The sequence below is a fragment of the Acinonyx jubatus genome, chromosome B3 (assembly GCF_027475565.1).
Source record: "Acinonyx jubatus isolate Ajub_Pintada_27869175 chromosome B3, VMU_Ajub_asm_v1.0, whole genome shotgun sequence".
Lineage (NCBI taxonomy): Eukaryota > Metazoa > Chordata > Mammalia > Carnivora > Felidae > Acinonyx > Acinonyx jubatus.
Window position 1 is genome coordinate 130,641,479 of NC_069386.1, and position 20,408 is coordinate 130,661,886.

The window sequence follows — 20,408 nt, forward strand, 5'->3', positions numbered from 1 at the left end:
CAGACTATGAAAATTACCAATAAAGATGTTTGCAAAGGCTAATATTTCCCAATTCATTGTTATCGTTTCTGCTGTTGTAACATTGAGAACTACCAAATCTGAAGCAGATAATCTTAGCAATTTGCCTTATGCACAAAAAAGTCATTAGGTACACGTAGCTCTATAGGTTCTTTCTTTTCCCCCAATAGTGCTAACACGAAACTATTATTTCAGATCCTTGACTTGGCTTTCAGAATTTACCCTCTACTCTCCAACATGCAAATTAAAGGTTCTGTTTTGATTCTAGGAAAAAGTCATCTAGGAGTGAAAGAGAGAGAGAGAAAGAGAGAAATGATATGAGCACTTGCCCAACCACAATCACATTTTCAAACTACAAATATGTGAAAGTGATTTTCTAAGAGATTTAATACTCTGACAAAGAAGTTCCAAGTGAATGATCCTTTGGAGTGGAAAAGGTTAGCTGGGAACATGCTTGTGAAACACACTGTGGAGGATTCTCATTATGGTCGTTCTTGCCTCCAGGTTCAAGTGTTGCTCAATCAGCAAGGTGCTCGATTCACAGTGATTGCTGCGCACTTCCTCGTTGATCAAGAAAATGCATAATCTCAGCCTAGACACATTCACCAGAGAAATGAATATAAGAAACAGGATTTTGATTTAAATTTTCCAGTTGCAGATCGAGAAAAATATATATGCAAGAGAAGATTCCACTTGCAAAGCCCTGATTCAAGTAAGTCCAAAGAGAATGTATCTCTGTGTTCCTAACGCTGTCTTACCATTAGATAGCAAGGGTTTCTTGCTCGGAGCCCTTGTCAATTTGATTAAACTCACAGACACGTGACTGACTCCGCCTCTGTTAAAAATACTCTCAAGCCAGAGAATGAGAACCGTGTGGCTTTGTCTTTGTGAGTGGGTCCTTCAGCAGAGCAATCATAACACTAGCTAGAGGGGTGTATGTTTAAATTTAATATCCCACAACTGAATTCTCCAAACGCAGCTCATTGCAGAGAGGGATTTAGAAGAATGCAAATTCAAGTCCAGAATCCAGAATACCCTTCCAGGCATGGACGTTTAGAGTTTAAAATGGCCCTCGAGAAATATGATACTTATTTCCAGTGTTGTTTTAAAAGGCTGATTTTGGAAGCCGCTCTTTTTCCTGCGTATTGTTTCCAAGATTAAAGAAGCTCCTTCAGGTGAAAGACTAGAGGGAACCGGTTGAGACGTTAGCGTGTGTGTGTGTGTGTGTGTGTGTGTGTGTGTGTGTACCTCTCTGGCGTAGGTGAGAAAAAAGGTTCGAGATTCCAAACCCAATTCACTCGGCCTAGACCCGACCCGGGTGACCAACTCCGTCCCCACGAGACAAACTGGAAAGCGTCCGGGCCGCTGAACGGCTCAGTCGGCCGGGATGTGAGCCAGAGCCAACAGGCGCTGCGGCCCCGCCACGTTGGGAGGCGGCTCGGGGGGCCCCCGCGGCTCCCAGCGAGCCCGGGGTTTGGGCCCCGCAGGAACGCGAACGAGGCGGGGGACGCCGCCCGGCCCGCCGCCCACCGGGGGCCCGGAGCCCGCGCTTCCCGCAGGCGCCGCGGGCGTGGGGCGCGGCGGCCGCGCTGCCATGGCAACGGCGGCCAGTCCCCGCTTCCGGGCGCCGGCGCGCCAGGCCGGGCGGGATGGGGCGGGGCGGGCGTTGCTAGGAAACGGGCTGTGGGAGTCCGCCTCCGCGGCCCCGTCGCCGGGCTTCCTCACTTCGCCTAGTCCGGCGCTGCAGAGAAGCAGGTGGGGGAGGGTCGGGAGCGGCCGCGGCGGAGCCACGTGCTGGCCCAGGGTCTCAGGGCCTCTCTCCTTCCAGGCCGGCACTTCCGGCCGAGACGATGGCCCCTTTCCCGATGGCTTACAAGTACTGTGCCCCGTGCCTCGGAGGAAAAAAAATGAACGAAAACACTTGGGCATTGCCAAACCCCCACCCCCCCCCCCCCGGACTGGCTCCGTGGGGACAGTCAGGTCCCCAGACTGCGCTGAGGGCTCTTGACCCACCCTTCTCCCCTCTCCAAAGGGAACCATTCCTCGAGCTTTACTATGCAAAGCCGAGCATTTTGCATACATTAACTCATTTTCAATCCCGTCTAGTAGGAGCTAGTGACTTCATTTCAACATGAATAAAATGTGGCCAAGGTCGTACAGCTGGTTGGGGTGGAGCCAGGATTTGAAGTCCAGTCTTGCTCAACTTCAAGGTCCTTGCTTTACTGGAATGCTCAAGTGTTCGCCCTCAGCTGCGTCCTCCCTTTGGCTCTCCACACACATGCACCACCCCAGCTGGGGCACGGTGTCTGGAAGTGGTCAGACAAGAGGACTGAAGAACATCAAGTCAAGGTTGAGATTACCCCCCCAAAACCTGGGACATACAGTTTGCAATGATACATCACTGATAATTTACAGATGCCCCTGTCTGTAATGTATATCACAGTCACCAGTTAGGAGCTTCAGATTCTTCCCAAAGGGAGAAAATCTAAGAGAGATTTGCCAAAACCAGTGTTGACTCCCAGCAGATATCCCATGCTGGGCTAGGTACGTGGGAGATTAAAAGATTTTTGTCTCCCGAAACCGTGTCTGCCCACAAAGAATTTATATTGTCAGGGAAGTGTCTTGGGTTGCCGAGGGTCGTGTGCAAGCAATTTATTAGGAAGTGCTTTCAGGAGAAACTAGTAAGGGACAAAGGGAAGCAGAACGGGGCGGGAGAAGAAGTCAGGCAAGGGAGCTATTTAAGGTCAAGATCCAACCTCACTCAGCTTGATCCAAAGGGAGCTCTGGAGCCCAAATTACATAGTGGGTTGATCCCACTTTGATGCAAGGGAGCATGCAAGGGTTTTTTATACCGGTGCCCCAGTCAGTCACTGGCTACAGGCCTTCCTGGAGGGGATGAGCCAGCACTTCCTGTTCTGAATGACTCTGGGTGAAGTGGCTCCTGTAATAAACTAAGCGAAGGTAGTTCTGGGAAGGAGGTGGGAGGTGGGAGTCATCAGGAAAGAAGTACCCAAAGGCTTGGGGACAGGTACAGTGAACCAGTAAAGGGGATCTGGGCAATGTACCAAAAGCATTCACTAGACTCCACCCTTTGCACCACTCAGACTGATGTGCTCCTCTCATTAAGTCTAGTCTAGTTTGTCACAGCTTTTTCAAGATTCTAACTGATCATGGAGCTAAGAGGACAAATCACAGCCCTCGGGGCTATAGCTGGTGCCTTGATTATAGTGAACACCCGTCCTTTTTTCTCTACCATCCATTCTAGATTCCCCTCACCCTCAACTAGCCCTCTGCCAGACTAGGTGGCTTGCCTGGTAGGGTGGCCCAAATCTTCATCCTTGAGGGGTCTGAGCTCCTTGCCACCGTATCTTTATCAGGCAGTGGCTCCTGCAATGATCTGTTTTCAGTTAACACGGGGTGTGGGAGCAGCAAGAGAGACGCCAGTTGATCAGCTGAGGTGTTCTCCCTCTGGGAACTAGAACTTCTAGACCCAATGCCCTAGAGTTACGAGGACGGGAAGGATACATTGCCCAAAAAGGTCACTGAGAGTGATAGTGAGCCAGACGCCTCCTCTTTCCACCCCTTGGTTTCCAGACCCACGTATTCAACTCACTGGAGACACAAAGCAAAATAATGGCTCTCAGCATAAGGTATATACTGCATTCTGAATGAATGCCCAACCTCACAGAGTAGCATTTTGAAGTTAGTGCCTACTTATGCCTTCAAAATGGGGTTACAATCTGTCACGCTAGAAGCTTCTGAATGGCGTATCGTGGATCGGCGGTGTCACAGACATGTGCCCATGATCGTACCCCCTTTGCCAAAAAAATGGGCAGAAAATTTTAGGGGATCCCGTGTCAGTAAATCAGACATTCCGACTCTTCACGCGGCGGATCTTGCCAAGGCACTGCGGGTAGGACAGGCGAATTCACACGCTAATTTATACCCATCCCGGTCAGAACAAAATGCTGCCATTTCCAGGGTGAAAGGCATCCTACGCAGTTAACTTGCCACCGTGTCTTGGGTTGGTGTCCTGAAGGAAGAGCGCCAGGCTGGGGACACAGAGTCAGTCTCTGTTCTCACAGGTCAAACGTTCCCAGTGGCAGGCCCTGCATCAGCTTTGGTGATAAGGAGCCCGTGTTTTTTTGACTCATGCAGTGCGTCCGTCTCTCTAGCTAGTACCTCCATAGGTACCTGTGTCTATTGCACAAGGAGCTACAGTAGCTACGGACAAAGGCTGGCTGACATTTACCGGGTGAGTCGCTTTGCCCACCCGGTTGCTTAAGGCCTCTTCTGCCACGGACGCCCTCCGGGAGGCACCGGTGTGCGATACCAAGATCTTCACTACTACTGGTCCTTCTCCCTCAAACCTCCTGGTCCCCATCTTCCAATGATGCTTCTTCTGGTCCCAGGACCAAACCAGTGGAGTCATTTGCTACGCCTCTAAACCCATCTCCTTCCCTTAGGCCACCTCTCTCTTCATACAACTTGGATCACCAGGTGCAGTGTCCAAAGCTGGGTGTCTTGCAAACTAGCCTCACTGGTCTCTCCAGAGCCCCCCATCAGTGGGGCTATATGACAGCATCTGTCCATTTTCGGTGTGCACCGAGGTACTGAGTCAGACTATTTAGGAGCCCAGCTTGGGATCTTTCTTCTCTCAGCTGGTCACGGAGGATACCCTGTGAGGCCACGGGTGTGAGCCAATAGAGATGAATTTGTTGGGAGCTGACATGGAGGCCTGGGACTCCACTTGGTGTTTACCCATATGTTCTGGAATTGCTCAAGCCCAATTCCACCCAATTCCATGGTCCTTATAATTGTTATTTTCTCTGTTTTTCTTGAAAGTGAGAGATATCGCACCGTCAGATACCCGCCCCCCCCCGATCTGTATCCCGTCACAATTTACCAAGAGTGGAATTCTCAGTAACTGCCATGGTACAAAGATACAGAATGCCACAATTAATATGAGGTACAAATTTTTTTTTTTTGCTTTTTTTTCATGTTTATTTATTTAGAGAGAGAGCGAGAGAGCAAGCATGAGCGAGGGAGAGAGAGAATCCCAAGCACAGAGCCCTACGTGGGACTTGATCTCACAAACCATGAGACCATGACCTGAGCCAAAATCAAGAGTCAGATGCTTAACTGACTGAGCCACCCAGGAATCCCACCCCCCCTTTTTGTTTGACTTCTTTGATGCTTTATCATACATTACTAATTAAAGTTTGGTTTGTATATGTGTCCTTAAATTTAAGTAAAATGAGATATTATCATATGCAATTTTCTTTTGTGTAAAATATGTTGAATTTCTAACAAATAAAAAAAAATACAGAATGCCTCCTACCACTGGGCATGGGATCCCCATTTTCCTCTTGTTGGCGAATGAGCTGCACCTAGAATCCTAAGAGTCAGCTTCCTGGGACTTGTGGTGCCAGATGTCTTAGGCAGGCTCCCCAGATGCAGAACCCAAAGAGAGGACTTGTGTGCAAGTAATTAAGCAATTTACCCCAGGAGAAATTGTAAGGGGGTAGGAGAAGCAGAACAGGGAACAAAAATTAGCCAGGCATGGTTGTGATTTCAAATAAAGTTCCAGACTCAGTCTTAACCCTCGAGGGGCTTTTGAGAGTAAATTACCAAGTGGAGTTTATCTTACCAAAAACTAAGGGATCCAGGTTTTTATATGTCTGTACCAGTCGGTCAGTAGCCACAGGACCCCATGGGCATTTGTAAGTTCCCAGGCTCTCTGGGTTCTGGAGTCGTCTGAGTACCGTGGTTCCAGGGTACCACGGGTTAGCTCTCTATAGAAAGTTACAGGTACGAATTTTTTGGAGCAAAGCTTATAGAAACTAGGGGCTGGCTAGGCTGAACCAACAAGGAGGATTTGAGAGAGTCTAGACAGAGAACCACAACTGCTAAAGAAACAAAGATTCATATATGAACAAGTGACTTAAAGTTTCTGGTTGCTGACAAGACGATAAATTAAGCCGAGCTTCTTTCTGCCTCCAACCAGAATGGAACTCTGAAGACACCACTGGGGAGATATGGAGAGGCTGGGTTTCCATTTGTGTGTTGACGGAGGGCACAGTGCATGCCTTAGAGCCTCAGGAAGATGAGTGCTAAAGAGAGTTTTGGTTCCCTCACTGCCCCGAGCAGATCATTACCTGCCGTGATTAGGTTATATCAAATCCATGACTTCCGTCTTGCTGGTAGACTCTCTCTCTATCATGTCTTTGGATCGCATGTTTTCATGGCCAGGAACTGAGGGAGTCCTCCGGCCAATAGCCAGAAAGGAACTGAGGCCCTCAGCCCAACAACCCTCAAGGAACTGAACTCTGCCACCATGCATTACAAAGAGGATCGTTTCCTGCTTGAACCTTCGCAGGAGAACCCAGCCCTGGCCAATACTTTGATTGCAGCCTGTGAGAGAGCTGAAGAGAGGACCCAACTAAGCCATGTATAGATCCCTGACCCCTGGGAACTGTGCCATAATAAACATATGTTGGTTTAAGCCACTAAGTTTGGGGCAATTTGTCGCACAGCAATACATTAACTAATATGAGCGTTGTGCAGCCGGCCGGTAGGCTTGGGCACATCTGTCCTGTGGATGGCTATCTGTGTGCAGGTTTTATCTACCTGCTAGAATGCGATGCCCGCTTTTGGGTCCCCTACAGCAGCTAGGGTTTGCCCTGCACACAGCAGGCTCACAGCAAATGCGTCCTAGGCAGGAACGACAATAACAAATATTGTTACGACCATAACAAAAACTGCCTGGGCTCTTGCTACGTGCCAGGCCTTGTTCTAGGCACTTTACAAATCTTCATTTATGTAATCCCCACGGCAATCGTATTAGTTAGGCTCTGTTAGGATTGCCACTGTAGCTGAGGAAAATGAGTCTCGGGGACAACACATAACTCGCCAAGGCCTGACACTTGTGAGTGGCGCGGCTGGGATCCTCTGGCTCCAGAGCCCCACATTGCCTCTCAGAACTGGGAAGAGAAGGAGCTCAGTGCCACGCAAACACTGTCCTTTTCTGAAGCACCATAGAACATTCTAACTCCTCGGCCACTTGTCAACGGTTGGAGGGCAGGAATGTATCTTAGCCGATGTGAAATCCCACCTTGAATGTTTAAAACATAGCTACAATAGGAGCCTTAAAAAGCTGGTCGAAGGAGTAAGTGAATGAAAGAAGGAATGAATGAGAGGCCTTTGAATAGCATGTGGAGACAAAAAAAAAAAAAAGACATATAGAATGCTCTTTCTGGATGTTACAACAGCAGACTCACACATCTCTCACCAACACATTTCTGTATCACTGCTGTCAATATCAGCCCTTCTGGGTGCTTATTGGATAGCACGAGCTAGGAAATATGGTGTGTTTTTCTTGACTTGGAATTGAGAGCAGAAATCATTCATAAGAGGTAAGTGAAGCAGAAGGCAGCTATTGTCCCTAATAAGTGCGTCTATTTCTTATTGGTCTGACTACACATGCACGCACAGAGAACCCTGGATTATATCTAATTCCGTATTTGTAGCTGTTTATTACCTGCAGGGATAAGTGAGGTTATATAGTGGGCTAGTTCAAAGAATGTGCTTGCTCGTATATGCAAATACGGCTAAATCGCTTAAAATCACAAGTTGCTTACCACCCTCAGCCGAGGGAATTTGGTTGGAAATGTTCAACCATCACCCGTCATTAGGCCTGCCTGCTACAAGCACGGGAAATGAAAGACGGTGTCTTTCAAGGCCACGGACCTTAGCCACGCGATGATTTCAAAGTAAGGAAAGCAGCTAACGTCTTGCGTCATTTTTCATTGTTTTCAGGGACTAGAGTCAGAATAAGAGATTATTTATGACCAGTTTCGATGATGAAGTTGCTTTGGTTTCTTGTAACACAGACCAAATGTGTCTGGGAGAATTCCAGCAACTATCCGTGGCCGTCTTTTACCCAATAAAAGTGGACTCCGACATTGTAGGTGGTACTTTTGCTCCCTGATAAGGCTGGTGCGACGTAGCTTTATTTCCATAGCATTTCCTTTTGCCTTTCTCCTCTCTTCAACTCCATCCTGGCCGTGCCACACAAATCTTGTTGATTACATGTGCTGAAAACTTTTCACTGCCTCTGTAGGTCCCTCGAACGATCCAAGGCCTGAAACCCAAGGCCTCTATCATCCATTTCCTAGTCCTCTGACTGACTTCAGCTCAAAGTTTTCCCTGCCCTCGCCTCCATATTCCTACACTTCTGCACTTTTCTGTGTCTCAGATTTTCTATGACCTCCAAAGGCATTGACCTTGGCACTCTCCGATTCCTCTCTGGCGTCTCAGCACCCAGCCCAGGGGCCTGGTTTGTGGAAGAAATGAGAAACACATAAAATAAAAATCCGTTGAATGAATCCTTCTCTCCTGTTAACCTTCGTTTCTCCACTCTGGGCGGATCCAAATCGCAATTTGTACAGTTTGTAAATTTCATTCACCGTGAATGACAGTTTAAGTAAAATAAAAGCTGTTGGCACAATGGAAAATGTCCTCAAAATAAATTAACTTCTGCAATTTATATCACATGTAATTCATTGCTATAATTTAAAGCAAAACTTTGAGATCGTCCTTATTCCAAGTCAATCGATTTTCTTACTTTTTTAAAAAAGTTTATTTATTTATTTATTTATTTTGAGAGAGAGAGAGAGAGAGAGAGCAGGGGAGGGGCAGAGAGAGAGGAAAAGAGAGAGAATCCCAAGCAGGTTCCACAAGGTCAGCGCAGAGCCTGATGTGGGCCTCGAACTCACGAACCATGAGATCGCGATCTGAGCTGAAGTCAAGAGTCAGACGCTTGAGTGAGTGATGCAGGCGCCCCAAGTCGATCGATTCTCAATTCTTACAGACCCTTGTCATTATACGGGAGTAACGGGCTCAGTGATGTTACCCCTCACCCTGTTTTGCAACTTTGCTTAGAAAGTGTGATGTGCATTTTTTCTGCTGGCATAATAACACAAGGCAGGGTAGATATAGTGAGATTTGCTCCTTGTAGTGCTAGTACAGGACAGAAAAATAGCTAAGAGGATCTGAAGAACTCTTCTAACATACAGTATTTATGAGCCGAAATGATACTCATTTAGAACAGAGTTTTCTCCGTGCGGTTTACACGATTGCCTTTGTTACCTCCGCAGCTGTTACCAGCAGTAATAACAGTCTGACCGAAGAGAAGAGACGAGATTTAATCATTTGGGTGTGTTCCTAATCAGACCCCAGTGCTCTCCTGGATACAGGTGAATTTAAAGCTGGCCCCGGGAATTGATGAAGTCGTGGCTTTATTTTTACTTGAGGGATTTCGCCGGGCTTTGAACTAAATACTTTGTAAACTGTAAATCACTTTTGAAGTTTTGCTTAGAGCCTTACGCTGTCTTTATCAGTTTGAATTTTTGGAGCCAGGGCCCTCTTTGTGTATCACGTAGTTCTTATTCTGGGGGAAAACTCCAATGACATTCTTGTTCAGGAAATTGAAGAAGGCCTGACCCTACTTTCCAGGACTGACTTCGTAGGTCTGCTGGAAAGGCATTCAATGGCTTACAAGGAAGTCAGGAAACAAGGACAAAATGAAAGAAAAGAGCATACGATGTAGAGAGTATATTGGCTTCTGAGGGCTGTCAGAAGAAATTACCTCTAACGTGGTGGCTTCCAACAACAGAAACCTATTCTTTCATTATTCTGCAGGCCAGAAGTTCAACATCAAGGTGTCAGTAGGATTGGTTCCTTCCAGAGTTTCTGAGGGAGAATCGTTCCATACCTTTCTCCTGGTTTCTGGTAGTTGAAAGCAATCCCTGGTGTTTTTTGGCTGGTAGACACATCCCTTCAATCTCTGCTCCATATGAAGACCTGGCCTTTCCCTCTGTGTGTTCCTGTGTCTGTGTTTCAAACTCCCTCTCCTTTCTCTTATAAGGATACCAGCCACTGGATTTAGGGCCCACCCTTCTGCCAATATGCAAATATTTTATCCAGAATGCCCTTAAGATCCTTAATGTAGTTACATCTGCAAGGGTCCTAGTCCCAAATAAGGTCCCAGTGCAGGTCCCAGGGGCTAGGACTTGAACATATTTTGTGGGGAGGGAGCCATAATTCAACCCATGACGGAAGAGAATCCACCTGGGAAAACTCCTTCCTGCTTTGATTCTCCTAAAAGCTCTCCATATTTTGACCTGGACTCTCCTTCAGCCACAGAGGCAAACCCCTGCTTCTTTTTTTTTTTTTTTTGATGTTTATTTATTTTTGAGAGAGAGAGAGAGACAGAGCGTGAGTGGGGGAGGAGCAGAGAGAGAGGGAGACACAGAATCCGAAGCAGGCTCCAGGCTCTGAGCCGTCAGCCCAGAGCCTGACACGGGACTCGAACCCACGAACCATGAGATCATGACCTGAGCTGAAGTCGGACGCCCAACCGACTGAGCCACCCAGGTACCCCAAACACCTGCTTCTTAAAAGCTTAAACCCCCTGCTTCAATAAAAACAGAATCTGAGATACCACGGTGAGGATACTTTAGAGATTGAAGAAGAGAGAAATGACTAAGACACAAACCAGGAAGGAAGACTGGTCCTAAAATCCTAAGAGATCAAAATATGGAACAACCGACATATAACACGGTCTCATTTTTTGACAACGCAAAATTGCATATATATTCATAGAAAATTTCTGGAAGGATGTATCCCAAAAAGGCAGCAGAGAGGCTTATGTGGGGGGTTGGAGATTATGGAATCTTAAAATTTCTTCTTTATGTGTCTTTACATTTTTATAATTTTAGGTAACTTAAAAACACCTCTTTAAACATTAGAACTAATAGTTTATTAAAAGATTATGAGATCTCATGATGGCAAAGAGTCATCCACCTGGTCTTCTCTTTCCCAGAGGCAACTGCACTGAAATCAAGTAGAGAAGGTGGAACAGGAGTCCGTTGGTGTCTCTCCCTGATCTCTTTTTACCACTATGAATTCCATGCACAATGTCCTGGTGTTTGGCTACCATGTGGGTGATCTTATTGAATTGTAGATGTGAGTGCTAAAAAAACCCCACCCATCCTCTCGTCTAACGTCCTCATTTTACAGGTCAGGAAAGAGAGCCCTGGAGAGGGTGGCAGGCTCTCCCAAGGTCCCATGGACAGACGTGGAGCTGAGACCCCACGTGGGGCTCCTTCCCTTACCGCGGGGGGCTGCTGTCAAGGTCTTGTGCATGGACCACTGGACTAACATGAGTCAAGTGTCTCTTTCCAGTTTAACTACTAATGAATAAGCCACTTATGTATGCCTCTACCAGATACACATTTGTAAAGACTTATTCATTGAGCAATTATTGAATACTGGCACGCTGTCCCAGCATATGCTGGCCACTGGATAGAGAGATGGCTAGATAAGTCTTCAGGATCTACCTAGTTAAGAAGAAACTGTAACCTAAATGTCCCCAGGCCTACCCAGGTTGTGGACGCAGAGTTATTTTAATATAAAGACCCAACTCTCCTTGATGGAAGTTTCCCAGCTGCTATCCTGGGAATTCAACGTCCTCATGCTGGTAATTTTAGGAAGCCCCCAACACAGGGACCTGAGGTTTTGTGCTTTGCTGGGGGTGCGTCATAGTCCTCCCGCAGCAACTCTGCTCGTGCTCCCCGCTAGGGCCCATTTGGGAAGTCGATGGCCCAAAAACCATTTGAGGAAGTGTGGTAGTCAATTTCATGTGTCCATTTGCTTTGGTCATGGTACCCAGCTATTCTGTGAAACATTATTCTAGATGCTTTTTTGAAGACATTTTAAAGATAAGATTAAAATTTTAATGAGTATACTTTGAATAAAGCAGATAACCCTCCCGACATTGTGAGTTAAAGGCCATAATAGAAAACTGGCCTCTCCAGAGGAAGAGGGAATTCTGCCAGCAGACTTGGCCTTCAGACTTGAGCTGCAACTCTTCTCTGGGTCTCTAGCCTGTTGGCCTACCCTGCAGATTTTGGACTTGCCAGCCTTTGCAATCATGTGAGCCAATTCCTTAAAATCAATCCAACTCTCTCTCTCTCTCTCCCTCCCTGGTCATAAATGTCCCAGCCACCTAGGGGTTTGTCAGAAATCTCTGTGGAGAGGAGGGCAGAGAGAGCCCAGTCCCCTTTTCCTCTCCTTGACTCTCAGAGCAACTTCGGGGACTCTTTTTTTTAATGTTTATTTTGGAGAAAGAGAGAGAGAAAGACAAAGAGAGAGAGAGAGAGACAGAGAGAGAGAGAGAGAGAGTGCAAGCAGGGGAGGGGCAGAGAGACAGAGGGAGACACAGAATTCAAAGCAGGCTCCAGGCTCTGAGTGGTCAGCCCAGAGCCCGATGCGGGGCTTGAACCCACAAACTGTGAGATGGTGACCTGAGCTGAAGTCTGATGCCCAACTGACCGAGCCAACCCGGCACTGTTCCGAGATTCTTTTCAGTAAGCATATTCCCAATGCACTTTTTTTTCCCTCCCAGATCTAAATGATGAGGGTGATGCTGATGCTGTGATAGTGATATCATAATATAAAACTAAAATTTACTGAGCACTAAGTACTGGTCAAGATGCTTTAGATGCATCAACACATCCAACTCTCTGAAGATCAGAGCTGAGGCCTAGAGAAATTAAGAAATCGGCCCAACACCATCTCTCTGGGGGATCGGAGAGCTGGGTTTTGCATCAAGCAATCCCCTGACCAACAATGAAAAGTATTGTTAGTTGAGCACTTATTATGTCCCAAGTGCTTTATATGGATCACCTTCTTTAGTTTTTACAGCAGCCCAACAACGCAGTGACAGAAGAAGAGAGTGCGGTCTAGGAAGTGTAACTCACTCCGTCCCCAAAACCAGCTGCACAGGGACTCTACGAAGCAGTTGGGAGCCACTGCCAGTTCTGAACAGCGGAAAGATACGTTCGAAGCTGCGCTTTTGGAAAATCGGTCTGGCAGCAGCAGGGAAGATAGACTGTCTTTTCTCGGCTCAGCAGCACCAGCTGGAAGACCTGACCACGGAGCCAGCAAGTGCAGAGCCGGGGTTAGGACCACGTCGGTCCGACTGCTGGGCTGGGGCTCAAATCCCAGAAGGCAGGCCGACTAAGGCTGGATGAAGGCTTCTGGCTCCACAAGCCCCCTTTCCTCATCAGGGGCGCCCTGGCACGGTGTTCCTCTGCCGCCCTTCCTGTGGTTTTGAACCTTCCTATTGGCCCATCTCAGCAGCAAACAGTTCCTCTGAGTAGAATGTGCTCTGAAAAGCCCAAATCCACCACCAGCTGGAGCTGGGAGGGCTGCAATACTTCCTGTTGAATTGGGTCCTGGGGGCAGAAACCGCATTGCTATTTATACCCGAAGCTCTTTATTTGAGGTGCTTTACAAAACACAAAAGGCTAAGTCCTCTGTCTTCGAAGCCAACAGACCACAGACGCACGGAAGACAACAGAGAATAATGAGCTGCCTCCCCTCTTACACCGTCTCTCCCTTTCTGCCCGAGCGGTTCCCTCTGCGGCCCCTTCTATTTCTTTCATCGCCTTCCTCTGAGCAGTCTTATTACTGAAATAGACTCCTAATTAACACATCAGGTTTCCCCTGTTCCAAAAAGTCTCTGAAATTTGCCTGTTCGGTGATGCTGTTCACTCAAAACACCCCCTGCTGTCTTTATTTTGTTCTGCTTTTTGTCCTGGCTCGTATCGTTTGTTTCTTTGTATTGAAAGCTTGTCAGCTCGCGGAACCTGGCACGTATTAATTAGGAGGATGGTCCGGTGCTCGACACAGCTTGATGGAAAGCAAGTCTGAGCGGGGACTTGGGCAGAGAATCAGAAGGAAGCTGAGGCGAACGAACGGGGAGACGGCTTCAGACCGTGACCCAGTTTTCAGACCCAGGGCGCGACCAACAGTCAGCCTTCTGGCCTGTGACTCTTGACCTCAGCTAAGCCCATCTGCAACTTGCCCCGTAAGAGTGCACGTCGGGGGCACGTCTGTGCCTTTGCCCAGTGTGTGCCCCTCTGCCGGGATGCCCTGCCTTCTCTCTGCCACCTGAGTTTTGCTGGCGTTCAAGGCCAGAAGGACATTTCATCACCTCCGAAAAGCCTTCCACGGCTCGTCTAGTCCTAGTCAGCCACCGTCTTCGTGACACCTTGACTGTTTTTGCATCACCGAACCTACCCCCTTGATCGTGTGGTCTTTTTGATGAGAATCGTCTCCGTGCCTCCAGTCCTCAAAGGGAAAGGGGGTTCCGCCAGACACGGGTGGAGTAAGAAAGAAGCTTGCTAGCTGCTTCAGGTCAGCGGGTCTTCGAAGTCTTTGGAGCAGTCCCACACACAGCGCCCCCGTCCCCACCCAAGACGGACAAGTTCAGCAGACACAGATCCTAGAGGTGCTGGCCTCCAAGCATCGCTCAGGGGAATTGCCAGCCATGGTTTGGAAACAGAGCTGCCCTGGTGAGAAGCAGCTCAATTGTAAACCGGCTTCTGCAATTTGGTGTCTCCCTTAGACCCTTGGGCTCATCTCTGAAACATCGATTTCTTGTCCCGTCCACAGGCTTTAGTACGTGTGGTGAGCAGCACTGGGGCTCCACCTGCCCCCCTCAAAATCCTTTTTCCATTCTTAGATGCCCTGTTCCTGGCTTATATGTTTGCTTCCAGCAGCTGGCACCCGTGAGGGACCCTTCAGAAGACTCCACTCAGAAGTGCCCGGAAACTTACACTTTCCTTCGGCGGGGGGGGGGGGGGGGGGCGCCTTGCTCAATGACTGACTGGTGCCCACCGTGAAAGTCCAGTTCTTGGCCCAGAGTGAGGACAAGGTCTGAGGCATAACTTGTATTCCACGACTCTCCCAGGGGCAGGCCAAGGCGGGGACTTGGTCTGAATGGCTCCTGGCTTGGCTTCTTCTTGTTCTCTGTCCTGCCTGTCTGTCCTTCCCACCTTTCCCTACCCCACCCCCCCACACTGATTTGCCCTAGGGAACAGCTCCTCGCACATGAATACGCCTCTCCAAGTTCATTTCTGGGCGAACTGACCTAAGGTAATACCTATGGTGCGTCTCTCCATTGGCCATTGGCAGTCATGGCCCCTGCCTACACACTCTACCAGCTTCCACTTTTTTTGAGGGACGGTTGTCATTCACTCTGAGGTAGCCCTCAAGGACCTAACTCCCAGGCAAACCCTGTGCAAGTCAGGAAGCCCTCATTAAAATTAGTTATACACGTCGCCCAATACAGTGAAAAATCTACCCAGTCATTCCTTGGTGATGTGATAACAGATACCCAGCCAGAAACTTATTTTTATTTATTCTCTTTACGATACGACATTCATTCTATTTTTTTCAGGCTTTCCTCATTTTAAAACATTTCTAGGCAATACACTCAAGGACATCAATGTACTAAAATGTCAGTTTGTGAAATAATGGAACCATTAGCATCCAAAGAATTCTTGGAGCTTGTACATATTATCCAAACAATGACTGTGGCTTCGGGTCATGGGCAAAGGTTTCATTTCATTTTAGCATCTCAAAGTTCGCAAAGATAGCCAATGAAATGTCACCATTCATCCGCCTAGGAAACAGGAGTAGCTTCCCCCTAAGTCACTTTGGATGCCGCCCAGGCAGTTACTGATAGATTTCATTCCTCTTTTTATTTTGTTAAAAAGTTTATTTATTTATTTTGAGAGAGAGAGAGAGAGAGAGAGAGAGAGAAGGGGGCGAGGCAGAGAGAGAGGGAGAGAGAGAGAACCCCAAGCAGCCTCCGCGCTCAACACAGAGCCTGATGTGGGGCACAATCCCACGAACCATGAGATCATGACCTGAGCCGAAATCAAGAGTCGGGCCCTTAACCGACGGAGCCACCCAGGCGTCCCTCATTCATCTTTTTAGACGCCACATTCTTGATAATGTGACTCAGGAACGCGGCTGCCACACTGGCCCTGCCCTAAACTCTCCTGAGAAGCTATCTCAAGTAATGAAGCAAAGGGAAAAAATTACTTTTCTGTCCTAGGTCACAAGTCCCTAAACTCTTCCTAACTTTATAGTTAAACCTACCCCTAAAATCCCACCACCATTTCTCACCTTTGCTGCAGGTGCACACATTCACTTCCGACGCCCTAAGCCCAAGGCCAGGTCTCGGTGTTCTTTGTTTCCCAGCCAGCGGCCAGGGTCACGCCTGTCAACCGCAGTAATCACGCGAGGACTAGAAGTCACGGACTACTTTGAATCAAGCCAGGCAAATAGGGCTTGTGCAAGACTCAACCTATTCGTGGATCCGGGCACCTTGGCAAAATAGAGCCTGAACTGGCAACTGTGATGTAGTTTTCTGAAATGCGATTTCTCAAACTCCTTTAGCTATCTGCCATAAGGTGCATTTGGGTTTTCTTTCTAGCCCTATTGTTTTATAATTTGATGCCTTTTCCTGCCTGATAAATTCAAGTTTTCGGGAACTTAAGCACTTAATACTTTAGATTTCTCAGAAAGGCAGCTTATTAGGAAACCTTGTGTTTACTCAAGTATGCGAGAAGTCCTCTTGGCCAGCAGGCTACATGCGATTCCTTGAAATTCTGTTCCATGGACGCCAGGGAGCTAAATGTAACATTTAGTCATCAATAGGATAATTTAGGCTCATTCTTTCTACTTGCCTTCTTAAGAAGGGATTGGAGTTCATGCTGGTATTCTCTAGAAAATGGAAGTGCCTTCCCGCCCTGTAAAGGTATGTTATTATGGAAAAAGCCCCTATTTCCTGCGTTGGCTTCCTCTATGTCTTTGGATTTAGGCGCAGTGTCTTTTCAGACGCGCTGACTTTTTATGGCTTCAGCAAGGTAATAGTGTATAAATGCCGTTGGCCGTCTACCATTTGGGATTCAGCTCCAGGTCTGGATCTTGTTATGTAGGCATTTTCAGAGCATTATAGCTCAGCTGTGAAAGCACTCTGGCTTAAAGTGAAAATGCAGCAGAACCTTGCTAATCTAACAATTTAATAACACTTGCCACCCTTTCACAGCAAGGACTTAATAGCCAGACTCAAAAGTGAGGCTTCGCGTTTTCGGAATGCACGGGACACATTCCGCTGATTGTGTTATCATAAATAATCTCGAACTCTGCTTATTAAAGCAAATGAAGCAACATTACTGCTGCAACCGTCCTTCTAAGTCAGCCATCGAGGATCGCCTCCAAATCCTTGACTGAGAACTTGACCGAAGCCTGCTGGCTTATGCTCTGCGTTCTATCCTTTGGTACCAAGACCGTGGAAAAGGTATTGTGGTCCTTTGTGTATTTGGTTTCTTCGGGTGTCTGAAGACAGTCTTTAGGGGAATGTTCAAACACGCTTTAGATACAGGAATCCAAGGACTAAGGACTTTATTCACACATATATGATTCTCATTATTTGGCCAGAACAGGTTAGTCCGTTTTCTGTCCCTGGGCGTGGAAGGCGGTGAGGGAAGGTTTCATATTCGTATTAAAGTTGTTTCCAATGATCTCTAATGATTTTCACGGCATAGACAGGTTACCTTTGTTCATGCTTAGGTCATACTTACCATGCCCCCCTTCATAAAACAGATACTGAGTTTCAAAGAGAAGAAAGACTGAAAAAGTGATCGAGTGTTATTTTTGAAATGTAACTGACCTCAGCTAAAATTTTACTAACTCTAATTAGGTTCTTTCAGTAGGAAGTTTCTGTGTGTGTGTGTGTGTGTGTGTGTGTGTGTGTGTGTGTGATATCTTTATACTCTTTCACATGAGGAAACTTTTTACGGATCCTGGAAGGCAGCCCTCAGTCACAAAGTTCAGCGGAGATAGAGTGAAGATTCTATCTTCTTCTATCTATGTTTACAAGTTCCCATGAAAATGGCTACTAATCTATTCAATGGATATGTTTTCTACTGAGTATTGGGCTTGCATCTGAGTACAACATAAATGCGCTATAAAAATGGATGTGGCCATTAAGCACCTTAAGAAATACCTTGATGGTTTGTAGTATAATCCAGTGTCCTGGCCCCTGTACGTGGGGCTTGAGAATGCCCAGTCTGATTAATTCAGGAGAAGGTCTGCGTATGTATGGTGCATAGGAAGTGCTTTGTGGACGTCCCTTATTTTGGGGCAACAAGTTGCTCAAAACTTCCAAAGTAATTGCTATTCGCTCTCTTGTACCTTTGTCAAACAGGGAAGGGACACCTCAGAGTTTCCCCTGACTCGGGCTGTCCCAAGTGATGTCAATTTAACATCACTCCTTATGAATAAATACAGACCAGATCATCTTAACCCACGTTTTTCTTCAAGAAAAGGGTATTCTTTCATATATACAAATCGAGCCAGATATTTCCCTTGTTATAAATTCAGCATCAGTGAATGTAGCAGTAGAAGTCTTGGCAGTAATCCAGTATTCCAAACAATTCTTAGCTGATACCTTAACCCTTGAGAGAAGGAATTGCTAAAAAAAAAAAAAAAAAAAAAAAAAAAAAATCAGTGGAGAGTAACCTCTGGGGTCTGCATCTTAACTATTCCGAGAACTTTGCTGGGTTTCATGATTAGTATAATCTTTCCCACTGAATTCTTGGGAGTCTACGGAAAATCTGTTGTGAATTTTAAAATAATAATATGTGAGATTATGCCTCCGACTTGCTCAAAATGCTCCTATGACTTCCTATGACAGTGAGAAGAAAAGAAAAAAATTAAGTTCTCTCCTCGCCTCCAAGGTTCCTCATGAGCTGGCCTCTGCCTGAACCTGTGACAAACTTGCGCTCCCTCACTGAGCTCTGGCCATCATCCCTGCCTTGACATTCCAGCCTCGAACCTGTGCACTCACTGTCCCCCCTGCCAGAGGCACTGTCCCCCCAGGAAGGCTCACCCAACAGCTATGACTTGTTCCTCATTCAGGTCTCTGTTCAGATGTCTCCTCTTCTCAGAGAGGTCTTCCCTGAGGCCCCTGCTCTGGGTGAGTTGTGTCCTCCCAAAACTCATGTGTTGAAGTTCTCTCTCTCTCTCAATATCTCAGCATGTGACTTTATTTGGTGACAACGCCTTTAAAAATGTGATGAAGTTAACATGGGTTTGTAAGGGTGACACTAATCCAACATGACCGGTGTCCTCAGAAGAACAGGAGATTGGCACAGACCGAGACACCAGACATGCACGTGCAGGGAGGAAACCAAGTGAACACAGAGCAAGGAGACAGCCATCTGTCCTCCAAAGGGAGGCTTCAGAAGAAACCAAACCTGCCTATACCTTGATCTTGGACTTCCAACCTCTAGAACTATGAGAAAGTACATTTGTGTGGTTTAAGCCCCCTAGTCTGTGATACTTTGTTACAGCAGCCCCCGCTGACTGATGCGCTGGCCAATCTAAAAGCCCTCCCCCGACTCTGCCCCACACCCTGCTTTACATTTCTTCATAGAACGTGACGTATGACCCTATTAATTAATGAATATATTTCTTTATTTTGAGATATAATTGACATATAACATTATATTAGTTTCAGATGCACAACGTAATGATTTGACAGGTATGTATATTTTGCCAAATGATCACCACAAGAAGTCTAGTTAACATCTGTCCCACACATAATGACACACGTAATGACATTTTTTTTTCTTACAGTGAGAACTTCTGAGATCCACTCTCTTAGAAACTTTTTTTTAAGTGTATTTATTTATTTTTGAGAGAGAGAGAGAGAGAGAGAGAGAGAGCACAAGCAGGGAGGAACAGAGAGAGAGAGGGAGAGAGAGAATTCTAAGCATGTCCCACACTATCAGCCTGGAGCCGATGTGGGGCTTGAACTCAGGAACCCATGAGATCAGGACCTGAACCGAAATCAAGAGTCGGACGCTTAACCGACTGTGCTACTCAGGCACCAGAGAAACTTTCAAATATACATGTTATTAATTAATTGCCATCACCAGGCTGTACATTACAACCCAAGACTTGCTTATTTTATATTATACCTGGAAGTTTGTACCTTTGACCACCTTCATGTATGATAGGTGTTCAGTAAATACTTGATAAATGAATTAATAAATATATTAAATAACGTGCAGTAGCCTAACTTTCCAATAGCTACACTAGAAGTGTTGAGTCGTGTAAACATGGATATTGAAGTCCTGTGTTTAAATCAAAACGAACCAACTTACTTCCTAAATGTATATTAACTTGGATTGGAATGACTATAATTTTGGCAGGCACCTTGAAAATGACATTGATGGCACAAAAACAGACACATAGACCAATGGAATAGAATAGAAACCCCAGAACTAGACCCACAAACGTATGGCCAACTCATCTTTGACAAAGCAGGAAAGAACATCCAATGGAAAAAAGACAGTCTCTTTAACAAATGGTGCTGGGAGAATGGACAGCAACATGCAGAAGGTTGAAACTAGACCACTTTCTCACACCATTCACAAAAATAAACTCAAAATGGATAAAGG

The 20,408-nt window shown here is 46.6% G+C and overlaps 1 long non-coding RNA gene across 1 annotated transcript in view; it reads left to right on the plus strand.

Annotated features, from left to right (window-relative positions):
• Positions 1-434: 434 nt before the first annotated feature.
• LOC106976785 (uncharacterized) overlaps positions 435-20,408 on the plus strand; it is a 38,885-nt gene continuing 18,911 nt past the window's right edge. The window contains exons 1-2 of the long non-coding RNA XR_003422691.2: positions 435-730; positions 12,778-16,696. This is a non-coding gene — a long non-coding RNA (uncharacterized LOC106976785). The remainder of the gene's footprint in view (positions 731-12,777; positions 16,697-20,408) is intronic.